Consider the following 14,576-nt stretch of genomic DNA (forward strand, 5'->3'; position numbering starts at 1 on the left):
CAGATGGCTTCCTTCTTCAAGGACCGCAATTTCCCCCCCGGTGTGGTCGACGATGCCCTCCACCGCATCTCTTCCACTTCCCGCTCCTCCGCCCTTGAGCCCCGCCCCTCCAACCGCCACCATGACAGAACCCCACTGGTCCTCACCTACCACCCCACCAATCTCCATGTACAGCGCATCATCCGCCATCATTTCCGCCACCTCCAAACGGACCCCACCACCAAGGATATATTTCCCTCCCCTCCCCTATCAGCATTCCGTAAACATTTTCAGCTCCTATTAATGAAACCTAGAATATTGTTATCATTATCAGCTCCCTCTACCTGAACAGCCATCTTTAATGACTTATGCACATTAAACATGCAAGTCTTAGTACTTCTTCACATGATTTTGTAACTTTGTACTCCTGCACATGTTTTCAGACAGTACTCTTTATTTTATACTGTCTGTCCATATTCTTTGTACCAAAACATTATCACCTCAAATTACTCTGTATTAAACTTCATCTGCCACGTATCTGCCCACCATTTACAACCCTCCCAAATTTTGTGTAATTTGTAAACATTCAATTTGTCCCCTGCACACTAAGATCTAGATCAACTGTACCTATGACATCCCAATACCAAACCTTGCGGAACTTTACCACAACCTTCGTCCAGCCCAAAAAAAACCCTGTTAAGCATCATTCACTGTTTCCAGTATGGGTGGTGTTAACTACACTGTGTATGTAACTTATGTGAAACAAACCAGAACCAGGGGCCTTTGGATTAAAACATTGACTAGCAACAATATTTGGATTTTTAAATTGCAATTTGTCATAGACCTGAGAATCAAAGAATCATGGAATCCCTGTGAAAACAAGCCTTTTGGCCCATTGGATCCACACTGACTCTCTGAAGAGGATCTCACCCAGACCCAACCCCTCCTACTCTATCTCTGTAACCCTGCATATCCCATGGCTGATCCCCCTAGCCTGCACATCCATGTACACTATGCATAATTTAGCATAGCAAATCCACCTAACTTGCACATCTTTGGACTGTGGGAGGAGGCGGTTGAACTCCAGAAATCCTGCAAGCAAAGACAGGCCTCTCTGTCTCATCCTCTGTAAGTGACAAAAAGAAACACTCAGATTCGAAAGAAGAATTTCTAACTCAAGCAAAGACCTCGTTTCAACTGATTAGCTAACAAATTGAGGGTATTCTGTTGCTTGGCATTCAATAACAACATGATAATATTAACAAATAATTATTCTGCCAGGAATAAAATAAAAAGCGATCTATTCAGATGATGCAAAGACAACTAATTGCCTTTTTTCATGCCAATCAAGATTGCTAGCTGGAGTAATGGTAGTTTTGAAACATTGCCAAGCATTCATATTAATGATAACTATTATTAGTAATAATAATAGCCCTTGGAAGAATATCAACAAATACATGATTTGATGAACAGATGGAATTTTGTTTTCTAAACTTGTTAAGATGGCATGTCAACCATAATAGACCAGAGGGAGGCTTTTGTTCACACTCTCACTGACTGCTTCAGCCTGCTTTTTCTCATTTATAAAGCACTTTTAAAAAGTTTCAAATTGCAACATTTAAACAGATCTTATCCATCTTTCAATAGCATTTATGTCTACTCCATCCATTCATGCCTCTCACACTGTGAGTTAAAGCCCCTGTACCAGCCAAAATGGGGTTTATTTGAACTCAGCACCAAGCTCAAAAGTTATGTGCTGAATATATGCTCTGCTCATTGCTGTTTAAACACTGCCCCTTCTTCTCCACCAGTAAAAACCTGGATCTGATAGTAATAAAGTTGGGGCTTCCACATCTGAGTTCTGCTCAAGTCTGTAGAGGTCTCTGGGGTCAGTCTGACTCCTCAAAGGTCAGGTTACCTAAGTCTATGGTTATCTTACCTTCCTTACAAAACTTCCAGAAATCAGAAAACCCAATTTAATTGTACAATACATTTCTCTTTCGAAAAACCACCTGCATTATTCCCTGCCATTGATTCAGAAAGAGTCAACGTCGACCTTAAGTCTTCAGTGACAAAATAGATCTTTGCATAGTGCAAAGGAGGAGATTGTAATTTTAAATCATTAATTGAAGGATGTTGAAGATGGCATTAAAGATACAAATAATGATATTTTATGGCTATGTTCACATTTTAAGGGGATATATATCTTCAATTCAGTTGAAAAATGTAACTGTAAAAACTGAAAAAAAAAAGGCAATTTTAGGTTTGTATTTTTTACTCCTAAAGGTGATGGCTGCTGTCCTGAGATTGGTTGATATGTCTAACAAATTACTGAGTGTTTGTTGAGGGCTGTGCAAACCTATTCTTTTGTGAATGGATCGCCCTTCATAGATCATCCTCCCTTGCAAAATGCACAACCACCATATCATTTGTCAAATAAAAAGCCTTCTTTACTTGTCGAAAATTGCCCGATTTTTGAGCAAATTTTTCTGGTTAGTCCATGCTTGAGTCTGTCCAAATGACTTCCTACTCTCGCCACGTAGGAAAGTAGCCCTATCTAAAGTCTAGAAACAAAATATCCTGTGAAAGTGGCATTTTCTCCTTCCTCATCTTGCAGCCTTTGACACTTTGCACCAGACCAGCCTTCTCCAATGACTATCATAGGATTCCTACAGTGCAGAAACAGGTAATTTGTCCCAATAAGTCCACACCGACCCTCCAAAGAATATCCCACCCAGACCCATTCCCCTACACTAATCTACACATCCCTGAACATTATGGGCAATTTAGCATAGCCAATTCACCTAACCTGCAAATCTTTGGATTGTGGGAGGAAATCCACATAGACAAAGTACAAACTCCACACAGTCACCCAAGGTTGGAATTGAACCTAGGCCCCTGGTGTTGTGAGGCAGTAGTGCTAACCATTAAGCCACATGCTGACTAAGTAAATAGGGTGGAAGTTGTTGAGGGAGAAGTCAAGGGAGCAGCAAGGGATCTAATGGACGAGTTAAGATCAGAGAGAACATCAGGTAGAGAAACTAGAAAGATGGAGAAACTGATTGACTTTGTCGAAGTTAAGTAGCATCAAGACCAACACATTTCCATCTGAATGGAATTGGCATTACTTTAGTTGTTTAATAGATCTTTCATTAGATTTGCTTCAATGAACAATATAGCTCTTGTTCACTACATTTCCCACCCTCGAAACATATTTCCTCAAATTGAAAGCCAGACAGGGACAAAGGTGGAATAAAATCTTGAAATAATAATTAAACTCAGTTTATATGCTCACTATGCTTGCACAGTTATTTTGAATGACAGACAGTGTAGGCATTTATAACAGAATAACTCTGAAATTCTCCCTTTGTGTCGTGTTACATTCAGATATTTCCAGAGTGGACACTGGTCAGCAGTTTCAATTTTGCTTTTTTTAAAATGTCAAAAAGCTGGAAATTACAGCCATTCTTTCGAACATGAAATAGAACATTTTATATGGTGAGAGATATTTTTTACCTGAGGTTTATTGTATTCTGAGGGATTTTGGACATAGTCTTTTTACGGTATAGGACTCCATTTTGATTCCTCAGCATTTTAACTACAGTGTGCTCCACTTCTGAATTGTAAGGCATCTTTTTTCCTTGCTGCCTGACAGCTTGTTATGTGGTACTCAGTGCCCTGTTTGCATGCATTGCACAAGAACCCTTGCCATGATCTATCTTAACTTTAAAGATCAATGACTTTTCTAGCATCTAATCTGCATGTGTAAACCAGTTGTTGTTTACCTTTGCTTGTCTTAATGGCAATAATTGTAAATAATGGAATCAGTCAATAATAATTCAGCACACACACATAATACAAAAATTTTCCAGGCACTGATATCAGACACTTTGATTTCAATGTTAGCAATAAGGAATGAACAATCTATAACAAACATTGAGTGATTGAGTCATATGGCACCAATCAGACATCCCAATCTGACCTAGTCCCATTTGCCAGCATTTGGCCCATATCCTTCTAAAGCCTTCTCATTCATATACCCATTCAGGTGTCTTTAAAATGTTGTAATTGTAACTGCGCCCACCATTCCCTCTGGCAGATCATTCCATACATGCATCACCCTCTGCATGAAAAACATTGCCCCTTACGTTCTTTTTAAATCTTTCCCCTCTGTCCTATGCCCTCTGAACAGAAAGTAATGGATTCTTTCATTGGGATAATTAGCATTTGAGATTAAGACATAGAAAATATATCGAGGACATTTAATATCAAAACATGAAAGTCTTTGATAACAATATATGGATAAAATTCATAAACAAAAAAATGGGCTCAGATTCATGAATAAACGAAAAGCAGTAAATATTTCAGATTCAAGGTTTATAGAATATTCACTGTTATGGAGGACACAACACTCAACTAATGATGTTATATATATGGAACTACATTCGGTGCTAAGTTGTTTAAAGACCAAACAAATATTGATTTTTTTTTTCCCAATGTATTTGTTTTTCTCTCACTTTGTGATGATAGGAAGATGGAAATCATACAAAGTTGGGTTGGAATGATGCAAACCTCTTTATCTTTTTTACTTCATTCCACAGAGCATAGCTGCTGTAGATACTGGTGTGACTCACACAGGGATGCTGAATCCCTTGGGGTTTGAGTGACAGTTCTCTTCTTGTAAAGATGAAAAGCTTATTACTGAAAGCAAACTGTACACCACATAGACATTAGTTACAAAACTTGCAAAAATGAGTTTAAAAAATTGTTGTTGGCTCACACCACTTCTCAGGAAAGCAAAAATTATGATTAATACTTTGCGTAATTTATGTATACAGATGACATAAAGTCATCCTTTTCAACAGATTTTCTTGCAATAAACTTCAATTCGTATTTCCCATGGTCAGGTTTAAGGCTTGCAGATGGTCTTACTCCTCTCTGTCATACAAAAAGCACTTGAATTATTAATGACTTGTATTTTAGTGCGTGTATCTGATTGCATGTTTTATTTTTGACTGCATTTGAAAGCACACCTTGAAATTATTGGTCACTGAAATGTACTTCTACCACAGATCATTTGTATGGTTCTTGACTACAGTTCATTTTCCTTCAAGCTACATACCAATTATATTGGTAAACCTTGAGCAAATTATCTGCTGCGCCTTTATGGTATGCTTCATGTCATGACAAACCTTGGATAGCAAGACAACTACAATTTTACACGTTTTCCATTGAGAGTTGCATCCAATTATGCCACTTGCTTTCCATTTATTATCGATCACAGCAGCGACAAAACTTGAACACCACGAATAAGTAGAGGAGGTAAAAGAGGTGATCAAAGGCATGGTTAAATAGGCAGATTTTAAGAAGTTACTTGAAAATTGGGAGAGGAGAAGGAACTAGAAGCATTTTCAGAGTTAAAAGGTTGTGACAATTGAAACCTATGACATCAATGGTGGAACATAAAGGAGAAGGCAAAGCTAGAGTGAGAGAAACAAAAAGATCATAGTAAGACATAACAATGATGCTCACACAAAAGGTACATCTTGGAGTAACTTACAGTTTTGAATGAAGATTTTGAAATCAGTGCGTTGTGAATAAGGACTCAACGTAAAAACTGAAAGAACTGCGGATGCTGTAAATCAGAAACAAAAACAGAAGTTACTGGAAAAGCTCAACAAGTCTGGCAGCATCTGTGAAGAGAAATCAGAGTTAACGTTTCAGGTGGGGTGACATCAGAACCCTTCCTCAGGACTTAACGTACGTTGTTCAGTATCAGAAAGACATGCAAATTGGATAAAGATAATGATAATTGAGGGTCAAGCTTAAACATTCTAGAATTCAAAACTGGAAATAGAAAACCTTGGATTAGATTTTGATTGTGTTTGGGTTAGATGGAACAATAACAGGTGCAGGTAAAATAAGCATTTTATCCAACCCTGTATATGTCCAACAAGTTAATTGTGTTAAAATTCCAACTGAGATTTAAAGTTTGCATCTGGATTAAGCAAAGCACTGAAATCATTAATCCTTTTCAGCAAATGTAAATGAGTCAATTGAAATACAGGTAGATGATCCTTTATCCGAAATTCCAAAATCTGAAAAGGTCCGAAATCTGAAGTTTTATTCCTGAAGTTTTTTCCTCATTAACAAGGTTCTTTGGCATGCAAACAATTAACACAATTCCACACCCACTTGACCCACTTCACTCGGAAGTGAGATAGCGGCGTGGCCCAACACCGACAGGTGTCAATTCTGTCTTAGTGCTCGTAGTAATCACAGTGGGTCTGCTGTTCGGTAATTTTTTTTGTATTTTACTATGAAAATATCACTTTTTCCTTTATCCGAAAAATTCCAAAATCCGAAAGACAGCTGGTCCCGAGGGTTACGGATAAAGGATTGTCTATCTATATCTATAAGCGGTTCCAACAAATCAGAGAATCACAGGGAAGAGGCCCTTTGGCCCATCAGGTCTGTACCACCAAATACATTCTACTATCTGTACTCTTCCCATTTTCCCACACTAGACCCATAGCCATGTCCATTGAGACTTCAAGTGCGATGAATTCAGATTCATCTTCAGGACCACTTTGTCAAGTATTCATTTCTAAAGTTTACTGAGCATATCAGTGTTAAATTACTTCGCAAGTAAATTTAATGAATTAACAAGTTGATTGTAGATAGCAGTGAATGGCATTCCAAACATGTAGGGTTTTTATTTCTGTATGGTACAGAACTTTTCTTTGTTAGAGGTGCACTCATCCAGGCAGGTGGAGACAATTCCATCACACTCCTGACTGGTCTTGTGGATGTTGGACAGGATTTGGGGAAATCAGAAGATAAAGTACTTGTTGCAGAATTCCCAACTCTGACTTGCTCTTGTAGCCACAAAATGTGTGTGGCTGGTCCAATTTGGTTTATGATTAATGATTAACCTAGCATGTTGATAGTTGGAATTTCAGTGTCAGTAATGTCATTGCAAGTCAAGGGGAGGTGGTTGGATTCTCTCTCGTTAAAGATGGTCATTGCCTCGTATTTGTGTCATTAAATGTTATGTGTCACTTATCAACAAGGCTGCTTGTTTTTCAGGACTTCATGCATATAAATATGAACATCTTCAGTTTCTGAACAGTTGCAATTTGTGCTGAGCATTGTAAAGATTAGTAAACATTTAGAATTCTGCACCTTGTGACAGAGGAACGTTCATTGATGAATTGGGTGACGATGGGTGAGCCGAGAGTACAATATTGTGGAACTTCAGCAAAAATATTCTGGCACTTAGACAGTTGATCCCTGACAACTACATCCATTTGAAACATATTTAACCATTTTTGTCCAAGTAAAGGATTCAAACCAGCCTCCTCTGAGGTCTAAGGACTGAATCAACCTGACTGAAGACTGGCATCTAAGATTCAGTGGACCAAGGAAGCAACTAGGATAGGTAACATAATTGAAATTTATCCCATTTAGCAAGGTGGTAGTGCCACATAACATAATGGAAGCTATTCTTAATGTGAAGCTGGAACTTAATCTCCACAAGCACCATGCTGTGGTCATTCCTGCTAAAATTAGACTGGTGAATTTGTGACTGGAAGTTTAAGGAGGACAATGTCAAATAGATGTTTTCCTCACCACTCCCAGCAGGCCCATCGCACAATCAAATCCACCAGTAGTGGTGCTATGTAGTCACATTTGACAACAGATATTGAAATTCCCCACCCAGAGTACATACTGCTCCTCTGCCACCCTCAGCATTTTTTCCAGTTAGTATTCAAAGTGAAGGAGTACAGATACATCACTGGGGATGGGCAAGAGCAGGGTGCCACTTGGTAATCAGTAGGAGGTTTCTTTACCTACGTTTGACTTAGTGCCATGAAATTTATTGCAGTGCAGAGTCAGAGTCAATGTTGAGGCTATGAGGACAACTATCTCTCTGCAATGCTGTCTTCATTGGTGGGTCAGTCCTGTTGATGGGAAGGACATACCCAGGGATGGAGGGGGTGCCTGGGACATCTGAACTAATCGATGGGAATTCTCTCCTAATTTTAGCATAAACTAAAAGATGTGAGTGAGGAGGACTTTGCAGGTTCCATATATCTTTGCCATCTTCAGTGTGGCGTTGATGCCAGATGATGCATCCAGTTCTATTTCTTTCAGACTTTCCTAATGTGGTTGGACATAACCAAGCAGGCTTCTTGGGCATTTAAGTGGGCATTTATGATTAAACCACATTGCTCTGGCTGGAGAGTCACACGTAGGCCAGACTAGGAAAGACAGTAGGGTTCCTTCCCTAAAGTGCATTAGTGAACTAGACAGGATTTATTACAACTGAGAGTTTCATAGTCACTGTTATAAGATTAACTTTTTGTTCCAGATTTGCGAATTAAACTTAAAATTCATGAGCTCATATGATAGGGTTTGAACCTGTATTCCCTAGATTAGGAAGGGCTTATGCCCGAAACGTTGATTCTCCTGCTCCTCGGATGCTGCCTGACCTTCTGTGTCTTTCCAGAGCCACACTCTCAACTGTGATCTCTAGTATCTGCAGTCCTACTTTCTCCTCTGAATTACTAGACCAGTGATATTAGCACCATGATGCCACCTCTGATCATTTGTAACATGTGACCTGGAGAAAAGGCAGATCATGTGGCAAAATTTTCCAAATCAGATAGGTATCTTAGAGAGTGATTAGTTGGAAAGCATTCAGGTGGATTGTTAGACCTTTCCCAGCCCTGCATACTCCTGAGACGCAAGTATCTATAGGAACAGTGGGAGTGATTCCATGATGCAGCATCTTTAGTATGAAGCACAGATGTTACTTCACAAAAAACACACAGGGGCTTGCATCAGGATGTTTGTAAAACCTTGCGTCAGGAAAAAAAAACACAGGTGTACTGCTGCACATTTTCATCCATTGTGACTAATAGGTGGAAAGTCACAAGATACATGACTACAATTTTCCAAGATGTGCTCACTGTAAGCATTTCTTCATATCAGGAAAAGCATATCATAAAATCACCTCTATTATATACTGTTTCAGGATGTCAGTCTGAGCATCATCTTATGGAAGGACCTTGCGATCATGTGCCAAGTAATTCAGTTATATGAGTCCCACAAGCATCAATATTCACACTGTGGATTTTAACCATTCCAAACATCTAATACATCATTTTGAGGTTTGATGTCGAGCATTCTCCCTTGCTTCTGCATAACTATTTTCCCTCTATGTCCTAAAAGACAATTAAATTGATGCCTTTAGATGCATGTGAGAATGGATTTGCAACTTAATTTTGAAAAGTCCTGACTGATTTATAATAATGATCTTGAAGCCAGAATGCAGGTTTGCAAATATAATATAAATAACTTAAATATACAAAATTTTACAGGATGATTTATATCTAATTTATATGTATATGGCTTATATATACAGAAACAAATAAAAAATAATTAATGCTGACTTAAATAAATAGAATATTCCACCAAAATTTGAATTCCAGCATTTTCAAAGAAAATCTAATTCAAGCATTTTATTCTTTTTGGAAGAAAACACCCTGTCATTGTCTAGTGACACATTACTGCAACCTATCAGCCTCTGAACTATTCCTTCCACGTCACTCATTTTGATTGAATTTTCTTTTTGATGAGTATGCAAGACGCTTGTTTTGAACTCAGGGCAACAGTGAAAATAAAACTTCAAAGCTTTGGTGCTTAAAAATATCACTATGTAATAATCAATTGATATTTCTGCAGTGTCTTTCATTATAAGTATCCAAACATTTTGATATTGCCATCAATTTAAAGAAGAAAGCCTTCTTAGAGTAAACAATACAGTTTGTGAACCTGACTAAGGCATAAGGTGCTAAAGAAAGACAAATTTGTTTCTGAACAGTCAACATGAACTGCAAATCATTTTAGTAGAATATATCTCAAAAATACTGAATTTAAAGCAAAATATTGAAGAGCTGGCTTCAATGCATCTCTACCAAGAGTTTGGTTTAATGGCAATTTATGTGTCATTTACATGATTAAAATACTCATAGGTTTCCAAATCCTCTTTAATGGATTTTGCTACTTATACAATGGATTGAATTAAAACAACAGTTCTTCTACTTGATTTCCAATAATTTCCAGCAGGTAGAGGACAGCGATTCAGAAGGCAGCTCAAGTGCGAGCAATGGACGGCCAATAAACACTGGCCAGTCAGCAATGTCCACATTCCACAAATGAATAACAAACAATTTATTAAGAGACAAAAGAAATATTAGTGCCTGTATTAATGAAAAAAAAATGAATGTGGGCCGAAGTAGGAGATTAAATGTGAACATTATTTGATCAGCATGGAAAAAAACAGGGATTGAAAAATCAAACCAGTGAGTAGTTCATGACAAGATAGCGGACAGTGTGTGACCTAATTACACTAAATGTTTTCCACAGGTATCCTACAAACCTTTGAAATGTCAGGATACATAAAGTAATGATGTTCAACTATGATGTAATTGTAGAAGTGATTTAAGAAAAGTTATGTTTTACAAATTTACTAAACTACTGAATGTTCCCATTTGTTATAGAAACTGCCTTCATATCCCTTCACCTCTCTTTTCCTCACAGTTCACAATAAATTGCATCAGGACCATCATTTAAGAGTTGGAAAATGCAACATTTCAACCCTTAACCAGTGCACACTCTAGTTCTACAGGAGCAATATTCATTTCCCACTGGCAAAGCAAACAGGGAAGATGGATAAAGTGAGTAAAAATTCTGCCTGGATACCAACATATTTGCACTTATCCCAGGAGCAAGCACTAGTCACTATACAATAAATCCTACTTGTGCTCCTGTGTCTTAGAAACATGGGGTCTTGTGACTTTAAAATTTTAAAATTACTTCATTATGAACATTGTATTACATAACCACATCATTACTATCGACAGTCAGAACAGCTTTAATTTGCAGTTGGTAATTTGTCACTAGAAGCTTACCATGATTAATCTTCTTATTGCACCAACAGTTTTTAACGTGGTGTGAATTACCTGCTGGGCTTGTTGTTACCACCCATTCAGAGATGAAAATGACTTACAACTATGGTTGAAATTAAATAATAGAACAAGAAACCCCCAAAATTCTCTAAAATGTTCACATATGTAAAAAAAAAACACACTGAATGAACTGCTTGACATTGTCAGAATAGTAATTCACACTCCTGTACAACCTGCAACAGATCTTTCAGCTGCATCTAAATGAAGCTCATCTCAGCTGTTACCAATTATATGGTTTTTGCTTTAGAACCAGTCATCACAGAGCAGCTGAAAATTCTTTTGTGAGAAAAAGACCACTTAGTTATCTATTTATGTGAGATACACAACAAATGTTACTTTACTTATAAGCATGGTATGTAGAACTACTAAAAGGTTTGATTTTATTAAAGCATTACCGGAAGCTTTTCAGTAATTATGGCACTGTTTTGTGTATGCATGTTAGCCTATTTTATATTTGCCACATTATTGGTTCTTATTTTTCTAGTGCCGTTGATTTTAAATTTTGCGCCTGTATCATGAATGATTAAGTGTCTTGTCCGGCTCAACTGTTTACAGGATCTTTGACTATTAGCAACATTCAAAAGTAATCAAATGTTGCCTTCATTGATACAGTCACATGGCTTGAGGCAATGTTCAACAACTTTTCCAAAACAGTTCCCAATCTTAATTATAAGTGTATACCATATTTAAAAGAAACCATTAAAATTTGGGTTAGAAATGTACAGTACAACAGATAGTTTAAAATACCTTTCAATACCTTAAGATGGAATCTATTGTTAGAAGACATATTTTCAGCTGTCCATTGATTCAAAGATGATGTCTATTCACTTGGTGATATAATCTGGAGTTTATAGTTACTCACTAATACCTATGCATTTACTGCATTGGAAAACAGAGCAAAAGCTTTGGACAAAGCAACTAATAAATCCCATGCTGGAGATTTGGCTGGACAATCAACATTACTAACCATATCAAACATTGGGAAGAAATTGCATCCATTGCCCAGAGAGAAAAATCACAAGGACACTTATCAGCTATTGAGACCTTCACATCTCTAATTAGTGTTTTTACTTACCTTCCCCCTCTGTGAGTGACTATGATAAAACCATGCCAATGAAAACAGCCTATGTCCTTCTGTTTAAAACCTAAGCACATTTTGCCATTCAATTATCATTTATTTTGTACCAAGACAGCTGCAAAATTGCAGCCAAACCTCCTGGATAAAGATATAGCTCCTGGTTTGCCAGGAGAACTCCAATTTTCAGAGAACCTCTACAGTGTGGAAGCAGGCCATTCAGCCCATCAAGTCCACACTCCCCCTCTAAAGAGCATCCCACCTCCATCCCTGTAACCCTGCATTTTTCCATGGCTAATCCACATAACCTGTACAACCCAGGACACCATGGGCAATTTATCATGGCCAATCCAAATAATCTGCACATCTTTAGACTGTGGAGCACCCAGAGGAAACCCACACAGACATGGGGAGAATGTGCAAACTTGACACAGACATTTGCCTAGAGATGGAATTTAACTCAGGTCCTTGGCGCTGTGAGGCAGCAGTACTAACCACTGAGCTACCATGTTTTTATGTAAATAAAGTCAACAGCAAAGGAAATAAGGCTAGCCTTTGGTTTTGGTGAGTAACGTCATTCTCACATTGTTCTGTTTCTAAGTTTAAGAAATGCAGGCAGCCAACCATGTTGCTAAATTATTCTTTCCTCAGCAAATGAGGATCATAAAGAAAAGTATCCACAATAGGGAACATTTTTCATTTATAGATGTTTTATTAGCCTGTTCAAACATGTTATGACACACCTCAGGAGCAGATGGAACTTGAACTCAGGCCTTCTGTCCCTAAGGTAGGGACACTACCACCACACCATAAGAGCCCTTCATTTTACACTTACAGATACTTTTAATGTGTCAGGCATGCCTGCCTCCACTATGGTCTCAGGCAGAGACAGTTCTTTCCAGAACTTAATGCAGATAGTAACTGATTGCAATAAAACTCTGCTATCCTCTATCTCCAATGGCAGCTGCTCCACCATTATAAATTGCATATTTTGGAGCTGTTGGCTTCTTGGTAGCGCGATTGCTCTGTATCATTTTGAGGTCTCATTAGTGGCCTGGTCATAGAACCTTCCTATGTTCCAGAGCAGAAGTGTCTGCTGGAAGCTGAATGCCCATAGTCCTATCCTGAGGGTCAGTGGTAGCAGTCATGCTTATCCGAATAGAACAAGTAGTTAAATCTCTTCCAAAACTTTATCCAAATAATATGAACTATACTCCATAAGACCTTGAGCAATAGAAACAGGAATAGGCCATGTTGCACCTTGAGCCTGCTCTGCCATTCAATAGGATCATTACTGATCAGACATTGTTCATTTTCCTGCCTTTTTCCTGTAAATCTATTGAACAAAAATCTATCTCAGCCTTCCATATACACAAGGACTCTTCCCCTCACAGCTGTCTTTGGCAAGGAGTTCCAGAGTTTCTTTTAAGAGAATAAATGCCTCCTTACTTCAGTCTTAAGTTGGTACCCCTTTATTCTGAGAGTATGCCCTCTTGCCCTAGACTCTCCCATGAGGGGAAACATCCTCTCAGCATTTACCCTGTCAAGCCCCTTAAGAGTCTTATATGCTTAAAAGAGATCACTTCTCATTCTAAATTCCAGTGAGTAGGGTGTCACCTGTTGAACCTTTCTCATAAGACAGAAGCTACGAATACTACAGTGAGTAACTAACCTCCTGACCACCATCTACAAGGTGCATGTCAGAAGTGTGATGGAATATTTCCCACTTGCCAAGATAGACACAGATTCAACAACACTCAAGAAGCTTGACATGATCAAAGCAGCCTGCTTGATTGGCATCACCATAATCATCCACTCACTTCACTACCAATGCACAGTAATGTGCACTGTCTACAAGATGTGCAGAAGAAATTCACCAGTGATCCTTAGACAGCATCTTCCAAATGCAGAACCACTTCCATCTAGAAGGACAAGGACAGTAGATACATGGAACACCAACACTTGCATGTTCCCCTCCAAACCATTCACCATTCTGACTTGAAAATAGATTGCCGTTCCTGCACTGTTGCAAGGTCAAAATCCTTGAATTCCCTCCCTGCAGCACATGGACTGCAGTAGTTCAAAAAGGCAGCTCACCGCTACCTTCTCAAGGACAGCTGGGGATGGGCAATAAATGCTGGCAAGTCAGCAACACCCGCATCTCACAAGCAAATAAAAATAGCCTCCATATCGGGGATCATCCTACTGGAACTTCTCTGATATTCTCGACTATTCCATCAGCCTTCCTGATTATCTGCTGTACCAGTATGCTAGCTTTCTGTGTTTCATGCACAAGATTCAGTATGTGGATGTGCCTACTAGAGAAGATGCAAAACTTGACCTATTCTTGGGAAATAAGGCAGGGCAGGTGACTGAGGTGTCAGTGGGGGTGCACTTTAGGGCCAGTGACCATAATTCTATTCATTTTAAAATAGTGATGGAAAAGGATAGACCAGATCTAAAAGTTGAAGTTCTAAATGGGAGAA

At 38.5% G+C, this 14,576-nt stretch overlaps 1 long non-coding RNA gene across 2 annotated transcripts in view; it reads right to left on the bottom strand.

Moving 5' to 3' along the window:
- The window catches only part of LOC122553736, a 63,186-nt gene extending 51,988 nt beyond the window's left edge, over positions 1 to 11,198 (bottom strand). For both annotated transcript variants that reach the window (XR_006312810.1, XR_006312811.1), the window contains exons 1-2: positions 10,959 to 11,198; positions 5,540 to 5,614 (exon numbers count right to left, since the gene is read on the bottom strand). This is a non-coding gene — a long non-coding RNA (uncharacterized LOC122553736). The remainder of the gene's footprint in view (positions 1 to 5,539; positions 5,615 to 10,958) is intronic.
- Positions 11,199 to 14,576: the final 3,378 nt, after the last annotated feature.

Source organism: Chiloscyllium plagiosum, chromosome 10 (assembly GCF_004010195.1).
Source record: "Chiloscyllium plagiosum isolate BGI_BamShark_2017 chromosome 10, ASM401019v2, whole genome shotgun sequence".
NCBI lineage: Eukaryota > Metazoa > Chordata > Chondrichthyes > Orectolobiformes > Hemiscylliidae > Chiloscyllium > Chiloscyllium plagiosum.